The sequence below is a fragment of the Bacillus rossius genome, chromosome 1 (assembly GCF_032445375.1).
Source record: "Bacillus rossius redtenbacheri isolate Brsri chromosome 1, Brsri_v3, whole genome shotgun sequence".
NCBI classification, from domain to species: Eukaryota; Metazoa; Arthropoda; class Insecta; order Phasmatodea; family Bacillidae; genus Bacillus; species Bacillus rossius.
In genome coordinates, this window is record NC_086330.1 from 362,452,478 (window position 1) to 362,473,821 (window position 21,344).

Sequence of the window (21,344 nt, forward strand, 5' to 3'; positions counted from 1 at the left end):
TTCTTTTGTTTTTGGGGTGGTTTAATGGCTTTCCTTATTTCGGAATTTGAGAAGCCATTTGCTTAAAGAGCAAGTTTGTCTTCTTCGCAAGTGGTTCTCGCTCTGGTGACCAAAGTGGAAATAACGGTTCTCTTCTGAGATGGCCTGTGGTAACAGGTCACAAAAATATGTGAAAAACAAAGGTGTGTAACCAAATTATTTCAATGAAATATATTTTGCTAAAGCCATAAAAGTCGCGTTGGTATCAGAACATCAACCAATTAAACATAATTTTTGACGCTCACTGTTCCATCTGAAATACTTCATTATTTACAATAAAAAAAATGTTGTTCAGCCCCAACTTCAAATAGGCATAGCAGACTTGAGAATCACTTTACATCATAAGTAGAGACCGGAAAAATTCGCGGATTCATTTCACGATATGCTATAATCCAAACAACTGTACCTTTATATTGCTTCTCTGATTTGCTTACAGTTTACTGAAGGACTTAAAGCCAATGGAAAAACTTCAACCAAAAAAGTATCGAATCGCAAGCGTCCCAGTTGACAGGTGTCACGAGTCAGTAGCCAATGAGCAGGAGGCATTTTCCCGAGTATGTAGGGGATTGTGGAGTCTATCCTAGAGGTCATCGAAATCGCGAATTTTTCCAGTCTCTAATCATAAGTCGTATGTAAATATGTTTCCAAACTTATTTTGTTATGAAGAACCTTTAGAAAAATGTTTGTGGGTCATCTGTTAAAGTATACTACAACAATGGTCTACAACCTTGCCTGCACAGACTCCCTCGGCATCTAATCCCGTTTGGGCATAATCCGATGTAGGAGATAAGTGGATCTTTTACATGTCCGAATTCGGACAAGTCTAAACTGGGCATGGGTTCCAAAAACTGGTAAATATATACGACATTTCCAATCGCGGCATGGATTCTAACAACTGGACTGCTACGTCGAGAGGTTGAGGAGACCAATCACAACATCGGCGCCACCGAACAGCCATTAGTAGGGACACCTGTATTTCAAAATTTCATTTCATGTCAAGGTATTTCACAAAACACTGTAGCTTTTTCCAAGAGTCATGTCATGGCAAATTGTGAGGGTGCAGCAGTACGGTGACCACATTCTCATTGGCCCCGTCAAGAGCGGGACGACACCTCTCACCGACCTCAGCCAATAACCACAGGAGAAAAGCTTCAGTATTTTGTGAAATACCTTGACACGAAATGTATTCGCGAAATACAGGTGTCCCTAGCCATTAGTATAATGTATACTGTATGGTGTGCTTTAACGAAGCCAAATTTCGCAACATAAAAACTGGCGAAGCCGAGGGCGAGCGGTGAAACGGCGCGCGGCACGCTCGTAGTTCCAGTTTCCGCCGCCCGGGGCGCCAGCTGTTTGCCAACCCCGCCGCCGCGAGAAGTGGACCAACCCCCTCCTGGCTCATCGGCGCCGAGAGATATTACTCGTGCAACTTTCCCAAGCATATTCAGAGGATAACAAGCGTAAACATTTAAATACCTCGCATATAAACAGTAGAGACAGGAAAAATTTGCGGAATCCAAACATTTTTGCTTTTAACTTTGTGGATTCGCGTAGGCTAGAATCCAAATATTTCTGCTTTTAAATTTGCGGATTCGTTTCGCGTAGGCTAGAATCAAAACATTTCTGCTTTTAAATTTGCGGATTCATTTCGCGTAGGCTATAATCCAAATATTTCTGCTTTTAAATTTGCGGATTCGTTTCGTGTAGGCTAGAATCAAAACATTTCTGCTTTTAAATTTGCGGATTCATTTCGCGTAGGCTGGAATCCAAATATTTCTGCTTTTAAATTTGCGGATTAATTTCGGGAGTAGGAACATGTATTTTTAGCGAAAAGAATTCGAGAGAGTGAAAACACTGTAGCATCGTCTGTGTGTTTCGTGATTGGTCGAATTTATTCCAGGTACATATGTTATTTCGATTGGTAGTGCCATGCATTTTTCGCGAAAAGATTTCCAGACCAGCTGTGTGTTAAGACTTTGTAGCATTGTCTGTGTGTTGTGGTTGGCTGGGTTTATTTCTACTGTCAACACACCAATCACAGCCATCCAGTACGGAAGCAAACGCGTCCTGAATGGCCCGGCCAAACAGGGCAATGGCTTCTCTTGCAGACGGCCAGCCAATCACAGGGGAACAATCGCTAGCGCCGGCATACCTTAACTGCAGTCAAATCAGAGAAAACATTAATTCACGAAAAGTACATGCCCCTTGCAACTGGCAAATAAATTTAATAACTAGGGACACTTGTATTTCGCGATTTCATTTCATGTAAAGGTACTTCACAAAACACTGTAGCTTTTTCTAAGAGTCATGGCTAGAGACCTGCAAAATTCGCGGATTCATTGACCTCTAGGATAGACTCCATAGTCCTTTAAATACTCGCGGAAATGACACCTGTTCATTGGCTACTGACGCGTGAGACGTCTCAACTAGGCTGTCCGTAATTCGGCACTTTCTTGGTTTAGTGCTTCCCATTGGCTCACAGTTCCCCGGATAAAATGTGGGCCAATCGCAGAAGCGGTACGAAGGTATAGATGTTTTGATGCTAGCCTATCGCGAAATGAATCCGCGAATTTTGCATGTCTCTAGTCACGGCAAATTGTGAGGGTGCAGCAGTACGGTTGACCACATTCTCATTGGCCCCGTCAAGAGCGGGACGACACCTCTCACCGACCTCAGCCAATAACCACAGGAGAAAAGCTACAGTATCTTGTGAAATATCTTGACACGAAATGTACTCGCGAAATACAGGTGTCCCTACTAATAACATGGCGGTTGGAGTCGAGGTTTGAGTCTACTTCTTTTGCGCTGAACGAATGGAGGAATTCCTGGTGCCTCTATCGGCGCGCTATCGCCGCTTGAGGCAATCACAGAAATGCTTCGCGCGGCACACGCGGGGCTGCCTCGACGTGACGACGCCTGTGTCTCCGAGCTATCCGCGAGGAGCTACCGCACTCGTAGAAACTACAATGAATCTACGGACTTTCAAACGAAGAATCTAACTTTAACAGACGGAAGAGTTCTTCGTGATTTCTAATAACTAGAGACCGGAAAAAAATCGCGAATTAATTTCGCGATAGGCTAAAATACAAATAGTTATACCTCGGTGCTGCCTCTGCTATTGGCTCACAACTCACCTGGAGGACTCTGGGCCAGTGAGAAACACCCGACCAAAGCTTTATCGAATCACAGGCTGCTACGCTGGGACGTCTCACAAGACAGCAGCCAATGAGTGGGTGGCATTTGCCTGAGTTTACGTAAAACTATGAAGTTCACCCTGGATGTCATTGAACCCGAGAGGTTTTCCGGTCCCTATTTAATAGTACACCGAGATTATGTATATATATTTTTGGAATTCATGTTGAAAGTGACCCCAGTGTCCGGAAATTTACGAAGGAAACCGTTAAGTTACGAATGATCCCTGGATAATTTTGTGACCAGCATTCTTCGGAAATTAAAAGGTGGACATTTTATTTCTTCAGCAGAGGAAACTCCTCGTCGAAGCGTCGTGACGCTACCACCGAGCCCGGGCGTGCGGCGGCGGCGAAGATAACAAGCGACAAGTCGCCGGCCCAAGGTCGACGCCGCCGCAACCTCGCTGAGTCACGTACTCCGGCCAACACTCGTAAAGTCTGTGTTGCTCAATTCGTCCCCCCCAGAGGTCGCTAGTTCGTCTGCTGGTCCCAGGGCAGAACCCCCATGTTCGCCTTCCCATCAGGTTGATATCTTAGTGAAAACATTTTTTTTGACGTGATAACGCCTTATAAATCTATGAACGCCGACTGCACGCACGAAAAATTGTCACGTTCCGCCTAAGCCGAGCGTGCAAGAACCGGCCAACCACTGTGCGAGAAAATCTTCTATAGTATCAAACAGGTTAAGGCGGGCTTTTAAACTAATTGTTCGTGATTATATATTAAAAAAAAATTATTTGGTTAAATTTGCAAAAACTGTAAATAATATTTGAAATTTAAGAAGTATGCAATTTTTCATCAATGTTTTTTATGACGTTATCAGGTAAAATTATCGTCCGTTAGCCGACTTTACAGACAGCCCCCTTTTTTTATAATTTGTTAATTGTCATTACTAGAGACTGGAAAAATTCGCGCTTTGGATGACCTCTAGTATAGACTCCACAATCCCCTACACACTCAGGCAAATGCCTCCTGCTCATTGGCTACTGACTCGTGACACCTGTCACCTGGGACGCTTGCTATTCGATACTTTTTTGGTTGAAGGTTTTTCATTGGCTGAAAGTCCTTCAACTAAACTGTGAGTCAATCACAGAAGCAATATAAAGATACAGGTGTTCGGATTATAGCATAACGTGAAATGAACCCGCGAATTTTTTCGGCCTCTAGTAATTAGCGTTCTGCGTCAATTGAAGGTGAAAATTTTCAACAGTGCATTGGCAGATGCCACATTTCACATAAACGGGTCTCACGTGACATGGTCCGTATTTTATTTTTTAATGTTTTCGTATTTGGATTCCAGTCCTTCAGACGTTCTAAAAACCCCACGTAATCCAATAAAAATGACTTACGTGCTGCACTCTTGGAAGTTACATTAAATTAACGGGCATTTCAACGCAGGATTCACCTTAAACCAATGAAGAGTTCTTCGTAAATTCAGGTGACTGGATCTTCATACTAAGCCGTATTTCTTCTTCGGAGTCCTGTTTGTAGGCCAACACACACGTAGAATAAATAAGAGTGTTTTGCAGGAGTCTTAGAAGTTTTATTTTTTGACGTGACAACGTCTAATAAATCGATGAACGCCGGCTGCATGCACGAAAAAATGTCCCGGTACGCACATTGTCCCGTTACGATTATGTCTCGTTACACTCATTGTACGCTTGCGCCGCATCTATCTCTCTTCCACTCGATTGGAACAACCATCGATTTGACTTTTTCGAGGCACATTAAACTTGAAACACTCCCATTCGTTTCCTACTTTTCCTATCATTGTCCAATTCTTAACAGAATAACACAGATTGCAAGAAGTTAAATAGCAAACATGTATAAAAGTTATATTTAAAATAATCTCTTCGTTAAAGTAATAAACATATTTGAATTAATGAGTGCAAATAAAAGTAAATTTATCAATTAAAATTTTAATCAAGATAATTTATTGGGTAATTGTAAAGAAGTTACAGACTTATAAATATTACAAAAATGACTTAACTGTTTATTAGTTTGGCTCTTAGAACTGTACGTATAGTGATCACAGTTAAAAAAAGGCGTTAAATAATTACTTGCAAGTGATCATTCGATCAATACGGGGTATTTTCACTTTATTAAGGTGATGTAGTGCTAAAATTGTAGCCTACTTGATTGTAGTTTTATAAAAGAATGGAACTATAAATTGTATATTTTCCTAAGACTCTTAAATTATTGTCATCTACGACACCTGTCTTGAGTCATTTATCAGTATTAGCGTACTAACCCACACGGAATACACATATTTCCTTATAACTACAGACACAAAGCGACTTGGCTACGTAGAAGCCTGCAATTCCAGTGACGGACTGAAAGGTTGCTAGACAGACAGATAAGGAAAATGTAAGCAATTTACTTGTCAAGGACGGACAAATTGTGCAATAAAGCCATATCCGTGCTGTGCGTGAAGTATTGTTTTGTGCAAACAATTCATTTGTGATTGCATGGACCTTGTATCAGAGAACACAAAGAAAATATTTAAAAAAAATTTCAACTCTAAATCAACTAACTATACAAATAACGAGATCATAGTAAGTTAACTACGCTCATAAAAATCTACACCATGTTCCACGAGGAAATATTGAGTAAACTTTTACTTATGTGTTTGCCCATCAATTGTATCGACATGAATAAATACACTTCTAAACGCATTTTAAATGCAAGAAAATAATTTGTAACATAGAAATGTCTTATTTTACTAACCAAGGAAGTAACTACTCGCGGGTAAACCAGCTGGGACGACTCACAAGTCAGCAGCCAATGAACTGGCGTTATGTGTCTGAGTATTTAGAGAATACTGTGAAGTCTACCCTGAAGGTCATTGAACCGGCTAATTTTCCATTCCCTAGCAATCAGCAAAAAAGATCTATACCCTATATGGCGCGGGTAGACGAGTGTTAAGGAGCTAGCTAGTGCCCTGAATTAGTTTACTTCTAATATTTCGTATTTTTGCACATGGATTTAAACAATTCCATAAGAAACCATATTTAATTTTCTATAAAACGTTTTTTCCCCTTCTTAAAAAGTCCCTATTTAATGTGTAAATAATTAATGTGTAATTAGTTTACTGTGTAATATTTATGAATTTAATGGCAGATATATATGTTAGTCATTAAATAATGTAGTATAGAATTTTGGGTTCATCGTTCGTATGTATTCTTCGTTTTCAAAAACTTTATTTTTAGTAATTGAAAAATAAATTACATTTTTCGAAAGCCCGGAAAAACTATGGTTTCTATTGATTTGGGAAAAACTATTTTTTATTGATTTAGTAATGCTATATTGAAAATAGTTGGAAGATGAAGGCTACATTCGAATGGTAAATTTATAACAGTATGCATGTTTTTTAGTACGTGCTAGGAAGGACATAATAAAAAAATACCTTTAAGTTCAGAAAAACTCTAAATAAGGACTTGTTTAGCAAAAAAAAAAATTATAAACAATTGAATATGGTAAATACTATGGAATTAATAAAATCATGTGCAAGAACACGAAATGTTAGAAACTAAATAATTGACTTAGCTGCCCTCTTAAGATGGTACCCCCATCCCAGGTCAATTATTTTATATTTACATGTTACACAGTTAAACTTGCTGCCATTTTGAGTTGCTGAACTTTCACAAAATGAAAAATATATTATATATTGTGCATTTTTAAGCATAATTATCTGGCAAATTTGCATTTTAAACTTTTTTCGTGCAGTATGGCTATGAATATAAAACTGGAACATTTTCATTCTGAAGTAAATTCTACTAGCTACTATGCCATATTGTTTAACTACTTTCAGAAAATTTTTTTTTGCCTAGCCTTTTAAAATCCTCAAAATTTTTATGAATCTCAAATGCTAAATAAAATTAAATAATTTTTTTTCACTCACGCCTTTTAAATCAAATTAAAAAAAATTATATATTCAATTTGATTCTCCTTGTCCATACTGCACAAAAATGTTATTAATTCAACTTGGCCAGCTAATTATGCGAAAACACACCCACAGCATATATGTAGGGACCGGAAAAATTCGCGGGTTCAGTGACCTGCAGGATGAACTCCATAATTATACGTACACTCGGTCAAATGCCACCCACTCATTGGCTGCTGTCTTGTGAGACGTCCCAGCGTAGCAGCCTGTGATTCGATAAAGCTTTGGTCGGGTGTTTCTCATTGGTCCAGAGTCATCCAGGTGAGTTGTGAGCCAATGGCAGAGGCAGCACTGAAGTATAACCACCTGTATTTAAGCCTGTCGCGAAATGAATTCGCAAATTTTTTTCTGGTATCTACATATATGTAATTTCATTTTGTTGAAGCTCGGCAACTAAACAAATTCTACAGCGTACTCGTGTTAAACGTATAAATGAAACAATGAGCTGTAGCGGGACGCACCCCCCTTAACCGAGCACCATACGCAGTGAGTGTTCTCTGCTCAAGGTCGCGGGTTCGAAGTGCCGGTGCGACGGCACACGTGCATACGAGCATACGAACCGGGCTGGCGAATCACGCACGAGCTCGCCGCGTGGAGCCCCAGGGGTGTGCGTGACAGCCTCACTCTACCGGAGGAGCACGCTCATCTTGCCCGTGTCGGCACACGGCATCTGGAAGACAAACCCCCCCTCCCCGCCAGCACGTCAGCAGCTGCGCCGCACGACGTCGCACGCCAAGGATGTGAACCGGTTTCTGTCTTCTGCGCGCGAGGCCGTCATTGCCCTGTGATTTGCCGTCGGACACGGAATATATTTTTCTGGACTTTCACGAAAGATTCCTTCGGAAACCAGTTGCCAAGAAATAGTTTGCAATACCTAGCGGCAGGCATTTTTTTCGCGAATAAATCTGAACTCCCATTAGACTGCAACAAGATATATCCGCACCAACAGTTCATTCCTTATGATTGGCGGCCGTCAGCGAAAGACGTCGATGACTTATTTGATCGAGCCACTCAGTATGCGTTTGCTTCCGCACTGACTTGCTGTGATTGGTTTTTTAACAATCAACGTGTGCCTGAAATAAACTCGCCCAATCACGGAATGCAGACGATGCTACAATGTTTTAACTTTCAGCTGGCCTTGGTTTCTTTTCCGCGAAATATGCAAGGCCCTAGCAATACCTCAAACAGGCGGTATTACATCACTATGGCTATTTTTGCATATATGAAATACGTTTTTCTAAACAATGCTGAAAATTTCTTACGATAAATGGCACATATACATTTTTTCAAACCATGAAAAAGATAAACGAATGTTCAATAATTGGACTTTATTAATGTGCGCAGTTAATATTGGAAAGCATTTCAGGGAATGGTTTGTAAATAACTTTAACTATTGGTAGGGACACCTGTATTTCACGAATACATTTCGTGTCAAGGTATTTCACAAAATACTGTAGCTTTTCTCCTGTGGTTATTGGCTGAGGTCGGTGAGAGGTGTCGTCCCGCTCTTGACGGGGCCAATGAGAATGTGGTCACCGTAATACTGCACCCTCACAATTTGCCATGACTCTTATAAAAAGCTACAGTTTTTTGTGAAATACCTTGAATGAAAGGAAATCGCGAAATACAGGTGTCCCTAAAAATTGGAGGTTCTGGGAGAAAACAAAGCAATAAATGCCCGGATAAGAATCCGAACCCAGTATTTCTACGAACACTATTGTGTAGTGGAAGAAACAAATAGTGACTCTGGCCTCGAACGACTGCGATACAGGTCCGCGTGGTATTTATGTTTACCATTAATACTCAAACATATTGTTAAAATTATGAAATATAAAGAAGTAATTTAAAGCAGAACTTATTACACCAAACTTTTGTTTAATATCAAACACTGACGGCACCTCGGAATAAAAATAAAACTGCGACAGATTTTGTAACCTCAAAAGCGCACCAGCTCTCTCTCTACGATGACACGGGATTTTGACAGTTCTATTGACAAATACCTAAGCCATTCACTGAATGATTTAATTTTCACTGCGCAGTTTGGGCACACTGTCTATATATGTGTGCGTATGTGGTTCCAAATCCTAAATGCTGAAAGCTGTTTCAAAAACGAGCAGAGAATAAGCTTCCATTCAGCCCCACACTAGGTACAGGATAGCATGCATTTTTAATTATCTTTGAAAGATTTGTGTAATGGGAGTGCATGACTTGATGTAAGCATTTGGACATACGGCATTGCCAAGCACATGTATGTCTGTAGAAGAAAACTACGAAAAACCCAAAAGACAAAAACACAATTGCTTAATTTGTGTTTTTGTCTTTTGGGTTTTTTGTAGTTTTCTTCTACAGACATACATGTGCTTAGCAATGGCGTATGTCCAAAAGCTTACATCAAGTCATGCATTTTAAATGTTTAGTTAGTATGGCACATACACTTCAAATTTTTTTTCGGCGCGTTTCAGCGAGTTGAAAATGTTCCGCGCCGCAACCTCTTGCCGACCGGCTGCCGTGTGGCCCCGCTGCGATAATGATCCTCCGTGCCGGATGACGGGCGACGGACTCGCATTGTCACACACGAGGACGGGTCCACACGTCACGTCGACTGCGTGACTGCTATTGATGTCGGCCGTCGCAGCGGACAAAAGAATGCATGTCTCTTGCAGGGAGGAAGTTGCGCCAGATCTCGTAGCGTGTTAGCGCGCGTTACCTTGTCACGAAACGGTCGCCAGAGGACGTTAATACAATGTGCGAGGCGTAACAAAAAAAAAAAAAAAAAAAATCGGGTGAAATAATATTTACAGAAGCAACTTCTGACGCTACATCTATTTGAAGTTATAGAAATGCTGCCTGATACATTTACATAGTCAGTGTCAAGTTCGAACAAGTTGTGACTTGTCAGTCGGCTTCCAGAGCCTGAAGAGCGAAGTCGTGTTTACTTTCTGTCGCGTTTCATAGATAGACACCCGGAAATTTTGTGGATTCGTCTGGCCTCGGAGTAGAATTCAGAGTCATATGTTCACTTTCCCATTGGTTGATTTCTATGCGAGGACATTTACATCCTTGTTAATTGGAACTACCTGATTCGTTTACGTCACTCCTAACTGGGAATCGTTGGTTACGCGATCGTAGAGGGGAGTCCAAATAAGTGCGGTTTAATCACGAATAGGGCCATGTATCTTACGCGAAAAGATTTCGAGAGTAGCTGGGAGTTAAAACACAGCAGCGTCTGTGTTTCGTGATTGGTCGAGTTTCTTTCAGGTAAATATATACTGTCAGACCACCAATCACATTAATTCAGTGCGGATTATGAGTGGTTCTGTCAAATAAGGCAATGGTTTCTCTTGCTGGCAGCCGCCAATCGCAAAGAAGAAACGTTTGACGCGGGCATGCCTTATTGCAATCTAATTTGCGTTAAAAAATTATTTTTCGCTAAAAATGCTTGCCTCGAATCATGAACACGCTGCAAGGGTGTGAAGGTTTGAATTCCAACTTGCGAATTGATGAATGCGCGAAATTTCCGCATTTAAATTCACTTATTTCGAACAACGCGTTTGTTTTGCGAAACGGACACCAGAAACACGGGTCACCGGTTGTCTTCCTCATCTCGACAATGAGCCGTTACACTCCTCACTACTGGTCCGGAAGCTTTGTGGCCGAACCAAAAAGGTCCCTGTCTGTCCACATCCAGTAATGCTTCCATGCTACCAGACAACTGACGGTCGTGTAACAAGTGTGTGCCATGTGTGAGAGCATGTGTAGATGCGTCTCACGTGCGCATTTCTGCCAAAACAAAACATCTCCTAGCACGCGATAACGCCAAACGCCAGCATACATCGACTTGAAACGAAGCCTGAACTTGGTTCGCCGTTGAAAACGGAGGAAGAAAGACGTATTAGCGATCCAGGTTACCGACCGATACATATCAACTTAACGACAAGTTAAACTCCAAAAGCGACGTTTTAAATTTCGATCACAGTTGTTCGGACACGCCCTAAAACAGTCTCAACTTACACATAACGGTATATATTATTTCCCGAAAAGATTTCGAGATTAACTGAGAGTTAAAAAAACTCGAGCATCATCTGTGTGTTTTGTGATTGGTCGAGTTTCTTTCAAGCACATGTCTTCTACTACTACGAAACACTAATACAACCATTTTTAAAACCATGAAAAAATAATCGAATATTCAAAGATCTGACTTTATTTCATAGTACATATCATTCTTACTAGTGAGCTTAAAAAATGGGAAAGCTATTCCGGGAACGGTTTACAAAACAGTGTTACGAACGTGAGCAAGGCCGCGTCACGCGCAGGTGCAGAGCTAGCTGGGCTGACATCACATGCCACCGTAACATGAGATGTGCCGTGCGCACCTATGAGTCGCCGCTTCCCCTCCCTCAAACCCTCCACTCCCCGCGCGGCGCTGATAGCTAGATATCTGACACCTGACAGCCGTGGAGTTACGCAGCCGCTGACACGTGTTTCGAGAGATTTCTGCTGTCGGGTCGGCGCGGAATGACGCGACTGGCCCCAGCCGCGCTCGTGAATTCGAGAAGGCGCCTGGGCTGATATACAAGACAAGGACGCCGGCCTCAGAGTTGAGTTCAGAGAGTTCAGTCGGGAGTTCTCCCGCGGCGGAGTTCTCGGGGCGATAGTGCCGCGGGTGCGGCAGAGTGGCGAAGTCCTTGGACGAAGGTTCCAGGGCGGAGAGTTCCGTGCCGGGCGATAGTGTCGCGGGCGCGGCGGAGTTCCGAGCGAAGTTCCCAGCGAGGCATCGAGTGGGATCTCGGCGAAAGGAAGTGCGACGGCGGGGCGGAGTGCGGCGACGGAGTCCTGCGGCTGAGATACACGAGGGGTGCTGCGGCGAGAGTTGCGCCAGAGGTGCGGCCCAGCGAGGTGTGCGGTGTGTAAAAACGAGTGACTGAGGAAGCAACATTTTTAAGTACAACTGATTAATTGGCATCTTTAGATTATTTGCTAGTAATGTAAATAGTGGCAATAAATAAAACTGTGTGTGTAATGGGCTATACTTTACGAACCCGGTAAATCGTAACAATAGTAGTTGTGCTTGGAGGGTGAAAATACCTGGAGACCAGAATGTCAGTGTGTTGTGCTTGGAGGATGAAGATACCACGAGACGAAAATGTAAGTGTGTTGTGCTTGGAGGAAGAAGATACCTCGAGACGAGAATGTCAGCGTGTTGTGCTTGGAGGGTGAAGATACCTCAAGACGAGAATGTCAGTGTGTTGTGCTTGGAGGGTGAAGATACCTCGAGACGAGAATGTCAGTGTGTTGTGCTTCGAGGATGAAGACACCTCAAGACGAGAATGTCAGTGTGTTGTGCTTGGAGGCCGAGACGAACTTGGTCAGAGCCGAGTTCCAAGTCAGGGCATGCGGAACGCGCGGACAGTTTCCGGCCGCATGGACGGCGGCGGTCGAGCACAATGGCTGCGGCGCGGCCCGGAGGACCCCGCGGGCACGTGACGGGAAGCCTAAGATGTCCATCAAGTTCTGTCCCTGCCCGAACACGCCCGAATATTCACCTTCGGCCAACCTCGGGTTTATTTATATGTATTTATATTTCTCTGTTTATTTTAATGTAGCTCTACTAACCTAACTAACCGTCCATAGTGTTTTAAAGTGTTTCAATGTAGCTAACATAACCGACCACTTTTAATATTTGAATTCATTTTTCCTGCGCAAAAATTAAAACAAATCCCGAGGTTGGCCGAAGGTGAATATTCGGGCGTGTTCGGGCAGGGACAGAACTTGATGTACATCTTAGGCTTCGCGCACGTGACTGCGAGAGCCAGGCGCGCAGAAGCAGCGATCACGCATGCGCGCCTCGCCTCGCCTCGCCTCGCCGTAGTGGGACTCTCGCCCCACACGGTGTGTGCCCCGTTTGACGCACAGTCATCGCTACATGTAGCTTGGCCTCTGGGTAGGACGCGGCTACAACCCAGAAGCCAAGCTACTTAGGACGATGGCCGTGAAAGCCTGCGAACAGACATCACTACACTTGTGCATCACCACAAAAAAACATGCTCTGTTTCGTCCCGGTACCTCCAGAAGTCACAGCTATTTGCAAACCGTTCCCTGAATAACTTTCAGTATTTACTGCGCACATCAATAAGTATGATATAACAAGATAAAATCCAACTATTGTATCTTTTCCATGGTTTTAAAAAAAATCCATGCTTGAATGTAAAATCAATTAAAATTTTCGTAAGAAATATTATCTCTAAAAACGTATTTCATGTATGCAAAAATAACCATAGCTATTTGTTGGTACAGAGTTACAATATCTTGAAACTATTTCTGGTGTCCAAGTACAGAATATTTTGTTTTCTGTGCAGCTTCAGATTGACGAAATGATATTATTACCATCTCTGGACCAAGCATTCTTCTCCGCTGTCTGTAACAAAGAGCTACAGATTTTTTTTTTTTTTTTCCCCCCCCCCAGAATTTGTTTGTCCAAGGAGCCTAAAAGGTTCGTACTGTGTTTGGTACTCACGTCCGTAAATAAATTATAAAACTAAAAATGTTACAATTTTTGAAATAAAATTTAGTGCTGCTCCTCTACAAACTAACAAAAAACTCCTTAGTTTTCCCATGCAGATTATACACATTTGAACTTTCTATTGCATACCTACATAGAATGCTGGCATTAAAAAAATATAATTTTTAGATGATTAAGTACCTCACATATTAAATTGCGACATTTTATCGTATTTTGTAAGTATGACAAAACTGCTTTCATGTTTGTGGTCTTGTAGAGCGACTACGAAGGGGGGAAAAAGCTTAGATATACCTTTGAGTGTCCATTCCACGGAGGTATAAGTCCAAGAAGTGGTTGTCTGTTCTGAAGTTGAAGTGAACTGGTTAGCGAGTGGATAGCAAAACAACTGCATAAAGACTAATGTGCAATAAATTTGTTTAAAAGCTAGAAAATAAAACGCTAGGAAGAATCGTAAGCATTCCATCATGCAGTGAATACTGCTAAACAAACATGTTACCAACGCATCTGCTAGATATTAGCGTCAAACTTCATTATATCTAACCAAAAAAATGGTTTTGCCATGCAGCGGGGAAAGTGGCCGGTGGATGTTTTCATTTTGACTTCAAATACTAACACGAAGAAGATTGTACACGCAAACTCCCCTACTACGCTCCTCCTTGGTCCACTCTTGAGCTGGTGTTTTACTTACTCTATGGGCCAATGATGGGCGCTGACCATTAGAAACAGTTATGTTGGAAACCGGTCGCCACAAGACGCCCGCTCAGGATATGTCGAAAAGGGACCGGCTGGGTTGCCATACGTTCTGGCCTCGGCCACTTCGTTTTAGGGGGAAAAGGGGGGAGGGCAGAGGGGAAACCGGCCGAAGAGGTTTGTGAAATAAACGTGTTGACTTCCGGGATTTTATAGAGATGAACCACGCGAGAGACAGAAATGCAGAGAAAGAGCGAGAAGGAACGAGCCTTTTTTTTTTTTTTTATTACCTACGATGTACTCATGCTTTCCTCTCTTAGGGCCAGTTTCACCAAAGTAGTTTAAGCAAATTAATCTCGATTAGTTTCAATATAAACTCGTTTAGTCGATTGTGCGTTTCACCACATGCGTAATCTCGATTTTCCAGAGTAAAGCGAGATTTTATATTAACTGACCAAGTTCTTCCAGTTTGCGCAGCTAATCTCGCTTAACGTATGTAAACAAATGGCTCGAGCAGCTTACAATGTTATATTTGAAGAGGATTCGGATGGAGATGATTTTATTCCCTTGCGTCGACCTCGTACAATTCGCGAAAGGAGTAATTGTTTTGAAAACTATGAAGTGGACTTCAGAACCCATTTCCGTCTGTCGAAACAGTCTTCACATAGACTGATCTAACAAAACGGACTTCTCATGTGGCGAAAGATTTTGACTTATTTGTCGCTTTTCTTTAATTACAGCTGAAACTGCACCATTTCCAATCATGTTTATATGCGTTATGACAATTTCCACGATATTACTAATTTTTCAAAAAAAATAAAAAGGTTTTTTTTAGGTTGATGCGGCCACCATAAATTACGCTCGGCCAAAAGCTGCATCTACAAGAGGGGAAAAAATACATATTCGGGTATCTCCGAATGATATTCGGGTAAATTAGCTAGGTAATGGGTGTTTTTATGTGGAAGGCATTTATAAATCGAGTTTTAGAAATCTCGATTAATTTAAACTTGTGTAACGATGGTGAAACACACGTCGGAATTAAACTTACGATTATACTTCATCTAGTTTTGTAAATCTCGTTTTGTAACAAAATTAAACCTGCTTGGTGAAACCGGCCCTTAGTGATGATCCGGAACTTTTTTATTTCTGTCCACGTTAACAGTTTGGGTTTCAAGATTTCAGTGCGTGATTTGAATCAATTTTTAAAATGGTTCTTTTTTTTCCCGTTTCGAAGCCGAGGCTCGGTAAGTGGAGTCTTGTGTTGTTGCCCCGAGTTACGAAGAAGCTTGCGCTGAAGTCCCGTGGCTTTTCGGCACGTGCGCTCGTCAGATGGGGCTTGTCCCGTTCCACGTCGTTACTGCGCAGTTACTTTGAACCAGGTCACACTCGCAGACCTTTTTGAGGTGGCCCAACTTCCACGAAATGAAATATACCTACGTCATACTTCAGGCATGATTACCCGCCAAGGTGCTTTTTAAACGTTTTAGTGCAGTCTGGATAACGAGAATCAAATGGGATAAATAACTTAACGTTTTTTAGGTTTTAAAGCAATGCTACTGTCTACTTCGTCATAAGGTTTTAATTAAAATAACATATTTTACTCTACCAAACCTATTAAAATTTTTGAAAAAACTAAGGAAAATTAATTTTTTTATTCTGAAAGAAATTGAAACCATAACTTGAATTAGCCATTTTCAGTTATTTACTCCATTGAGTTATCCTTATCCGAACTGCAAAAAAAACCGTTAAAAATGCAACTTCGGCAGTTAATTATGCCCAAAAAAGTGCAGTATATGTACTGTTTCATTTTGTGATAGTTGAGCCACTCAAAAAGTCTCCAAGTTTAACATTGTTGAAAGTAAAGATAAAATAATGACCTCAATGGCTGGTCGCAGCTTCCTAAACGTTTAGAACAATACAAACTTCACATGCGTAGCCTTGGTGCCACGATCGAAGCCCTTATATATAATACATATATATATATATGTATTATATATATATGTATTATATATGTGTATATATATATATATATTATATATATATATATACACAGGGACACCTGTATTCGCGAATATATTTCGTGTCAAGGTGTTTCACAAAATACTGTAGCTTTTCTCCTGTGGTTATTGGCTGAGGTCGGTGAGAGGTGTCGTCCCGCTCTTGACGGGGCCAATGAGAATGTGGTCACCGTACTGCTGCACCCTCACAATTTGCCATGACTCTTAGAAAAAGCTACAGTGTTTTGTGAAATACCTTGACATGAAATGAAATCGCGAAATACAGATGTCCCTATATATATATATAATACATTATATATATATATTAGATTTGAGTTTTTATGAACTAATGCGACAGTTGGACGCTGGTCAGGCAACCAGAAACCATCAATAAAAAACTATTTTCTTGGTTTACAGACATTTTCACAAAGTCTTGCAAATTTCATTTCATATTTAGCTACATCACAGCCGCATGACACGGCATCATTATTTTCAATATTGATTCCTTTTCCGAGGTGATTGACATGTAATAGATATTTAAGAAATATTGAAAACACAATTTTTATTTTAAAAAAAATGGTTGTCTGTAATGTCAGTTTATGGACGATAGTTTAACGTGACAACGTCATAACAAAACATTGATGAAATGATTGCATACTTTTATGAATAAAATTGAATAATTTTTATTGAATTATCACAATTTTGTATGGATACAAAAAAGGAGTGAAATGAAATCTACAATTTAATTGTTAAATTTACTTTTATTTGCACCCATTAATTCAAATATATTTATTAATTTAACGAAGAGATTATTTTAACTATAATTTTTATACATGTTTGCTATTTAACTTCTTCCAATATGTGTTATTCTGTTAAGGATAAGACGATGATAGGAAAAGCAGGCAACGAATGGGAGTGTTTCAAGGATGATGTGAAGGAAAATGGCTTACCCAACACCAAGATGCAGTCAAAAATAATATATTTGCGCCACGGACTGTGCAGCAATGCTAGGGGGAACGGGTTACCAAAGAGCAATGAAAATGTTACATTGAAATGCATGAAAACAGAATTACGCCACGGACTCGGTCGCAATGCTAGGAGGTTCAGGTTAGCAAAGAGCAATATAAAATGAGCGTAACGGGACAATGTGCACTACGGGACACTTTTTCGTGCGTTAAGCTGGCGTTCATCGATTTATTAGACGTTGTCACGTCAAAAAATAGTTTGTTCTTGGTTGAATAACTGCGTCAAATTATTCTTTTTTTTTTTTTTTAACACACGTGAGTGCTAACATCGCCGTATCGTCATTTCGCCATCAGCCAACACTCAAAATGGTCACTCCTGTTGTCGCAGAAAGAAAAGGTAACTCACAAACATATGGGGGGGCTGGTGGAGGGAGCGGAGAATCGGTTTATTGCTTCGGCACTTAGCTGTCTGTCTCCTGTGCTCTCCCCACCATCTGCAGTGTCTTGCGCAGCTGATGTTGTTGTTGTCGTGTGGCTGTGTCCATAAGTGCGCTGTGCATTAAGTAGCCCCCTTAATTCCGGAAGCTATTAACTTAAGCAGCGATCAACTTGGAAGACCGCACAGCTGATTGCGGTGAGCGAGAAATTAATGCCCACGCCTCTCCCGTCTTGAAGAAAAGCAAAAGCACACATAGAGCCCGAGAGTGTTTTCCGAACCATGTTTGATTGCACAAGTTTTCTGAGGGGATAAAGGTCTACCTAGTGACCGGGGGAAAAAAATTCGCGGATTCATTTACGATCGTAGAGACCGGAAAATTTCGCGAATACATTTCGCGACAGGCTAAAATACAAATAGTTATACTTCAGTGCTGCCTCTGCTATTGGTTCACAACTCACCAGGATGACTCTGATCCAATGAGAAACGCCCGACAAAAGCTTTATCGAATCACAGGCTGCTACGTTGGGACGTCTCACAAGACAGCAGCCAATGAGTGGGTGACATTTGACCGAGTGTACGTAGAACTATGGAGTTCATCCTGCAGGTCATTGAACCCGCGAATTTTTCCGGTCCCTAACGGTAGGCTAAATTTTAAATACAGGGACCTTTGAGCTGCTTCTTTCGCTATTGGTTCATTCTTCATGTGGAGGGTCCTGGACCAATGAGGAACCCTCAACCAAAAAAGTATCGAACTACAGGCAAAACCAGCCTGACAGGTCAGCAACCAACGAACTGGCATTAGTAGAGACTGGAAAAAATGCGCTTTCGATGACCTCTGGGATAGACTCCACAATCCCCTACACACTCGGGTAAATGCCACCTGCTCATTGGCTACTGACTCGTGACACGTGTCAACTGGGACGCTTGCGATTCGATACTTTTTTGGTTGAAGGTTTTTCATTGGCTCAAAGTCCTTCAGATAAACTGTGAGCCAATGAGAGAAGCAATATAAAGGTACAGTTGTTGGGATTCTATCATATCGTGAAATGAATCCGCGAATTTTTCCGGTCTCTAGGCATTAGTTGACTGCGTACACAGAGGTCTGTGTAGTCTATGCTGAAAGTCATCAAAAATGCGAATTTTTTTCAGTCCAAAAAATAAGTTGTAAACAGACACTCCTATGAACCGTAAAACCATATGTTGTTTAATGGACTCATGGCACTTCTCCTTATAATTAGATTTAATTTTTAATTTTTTAATACTCTACTATTAAAAAAAAATTTTTTTGGTTTCTTGATAACATGACATATATTGTATTTATTATTAGGGATTGAGAAAATTCACGTTTTCGTTGACTGTCAGGATGGTCTTCTGTATACTCGGGTAAATAACGGCATTTCATTGGCTGCTGACTTGTGAGTTGTCGCAACTGATTCATTTGTTGCACGTATACTATTGTAAATTTAAATGACACTTGTAGTGAACCGTGGTTGACGCTAAAGGATAAGAAACCAGTAAAAAAAACTAAATTCATATGATCCCACCACATGCAATAAAGACAGGGTAAAATGTCGCAGCAGCCAATTAACATACGTTAACATAAGCTTGTTTATGTATGATTGTTTGGAATCTAGCCTACTAACAGAACAAAACCTGTAAATTTTCCAGGTTTCCACCCATTGCATTTAACTTATTGAAAGCTACATCAGATCATAATTTCCTAGTGTTTTCAGAGAATTAAAATATATTGCCAAAAATTTTATATGGAATTTAATGGTAAACCTCTGTGTTAATGATTATTTCTAACTTGTGGATTCATCAGAAACAAGTTGTTTGGATTGGAAAATAACTCTAGGATCCTTTATGAAAGAAAAATATTATCTTTCAAACGCAACTTAATTAGCCCATAATCGTAAATTTTTTACTTCAGTAAACCTGTGGATGGAAATACTTGCCCTCTTCATAGTTAATCTGGGGTTAATCATAGTGCAATTTGTTACAAGTAAACTTATATCTACTTTGCGTCATTAAATCTGTAGATTTAAATGCCTGCACTCTCCATAATTAATCTGGGGTATACTTATTGTAAATTATTTTGTAAAAGAACTTTACAATCAAAGGATACAAAAATATACTAATTATTGTCAAGAGTAAACAAGGTAAAAAAGTTAAAAGAAAATGCCGACTTAATAAATTTTTTTCATAGCTCAGTAATCACCACTGTGTGGATGCATTCTAATGAGAAAAGTTACAACATGTATAAGGATAACTGGGGCCATGATTATTTCGCGAAAAGATACAGAGGCCAGCTGAAAGTTAAAAACACTGTAGCATCGTATGTGTTCCGTGATTGGGTCAGTTTCTTTCAGGTACATGTCTACTGTTACACCACCAATCACAGTAAGTCCCGAGTGGCTCAGTCAAATAAGGCAACGACTTCTCTCGCAGACGGCCGCCAATCACAAGGAAGAACCCGCTGGTGCGGATATACCTTGTTGCAGTCTAATAGGCGTCCAGATTTTTTTTCGCAAAAAAAATACCTACTCCTAAGGATAAGTTATGTATTTTTTTGTTTAAATTCCTTGTTGTTATAAGCTCAGAAGCTACATCAATTTACAACTCCCAATTTTTTATTACTAATTATTGTAGAATATTTTTTATTGTACTACATTTTGTCATGACTTACGTCCAGATGTTTTTTTGTGTGCTGCAGCAATATTTATACTAGAAAAAACCTAGAAATATTTAACATAAAAAACATGCCATTTGGTAATTTACTGTTTTCGTAAAAGTTATTCTTTCAAAGGTATTTTCAAAGAGCTGCATGTAACACCTGCTGTGTTTTTTTAATTTTTTTTTTACATCCTCGATGCCTATCTAAATAAATCTCTACGTGACGGAACACAGTTTCAAATAACAAGCAGCCTTGGCGGGTTTCGCCAGCGAGAAGAGCACTAATTAACACGAGCAAACAAACGAGACGCACGAAGAACTTATATTAAGGAAAACACATGAATCGTGTGCCGGAGATAATCTGCTCAGACATGAACTGAAACAGTCGTAAATTAAATGCATATTTTAATGTAAAAACTTTCCGGACAAAAAAAGTGTCCCAGGTAAAGTTGAGTTTGGTGAAGCAACTCCTTTGCCCAAAGTACTGTTAAAAGAGGTAAAAAAAAAAAAACCAATATACGCATCGTTGAAATGCGAGTTCCCTTGTTTTTTTCTCTCTCTCACTTGTCCCGTGTTTTGCTGTCTACACTAGTATATCATTAAAAATTCAGGTTTTGTTTCATGTAGAGTGGTACTGTTCACGATAATTTTTTTTTCGCGGGATAATTAGACTATCTTAAGGTCATTAATACACTCTGTCTTTTCTTTTTAATATTATCGGGGGAAAAAGCTCGTTCAACTCAGCCAATGAGGAAACATATTGCAACACAGAAATGCGAGAATCCATCTGAAGGTTCGATCCCACACGCCACGGTTTTTTTTGTCGTTTCTTTTTTTAAGAGCTATTTATAAAATTTCAACTTTATAATTATCTTTAGGGGCAGGTG

The 21,344-nt window shown here is 40.6% G+C and overlaps 1 protein-coding gene across 2 annotated transcripts in view; it reads right to left on the minus strand.

Annotated features, from left to right (window-relative positions):
- LOC134528325 (uncharacterized) overlaps positions 1–21,344 on the minus strand; it is a 563,803-nt gene that overhangs the window by 387,521 nt on the left and 154,938 nt on the right. The gene's annotated exons all lie outside the window — the stretch shown is intronic.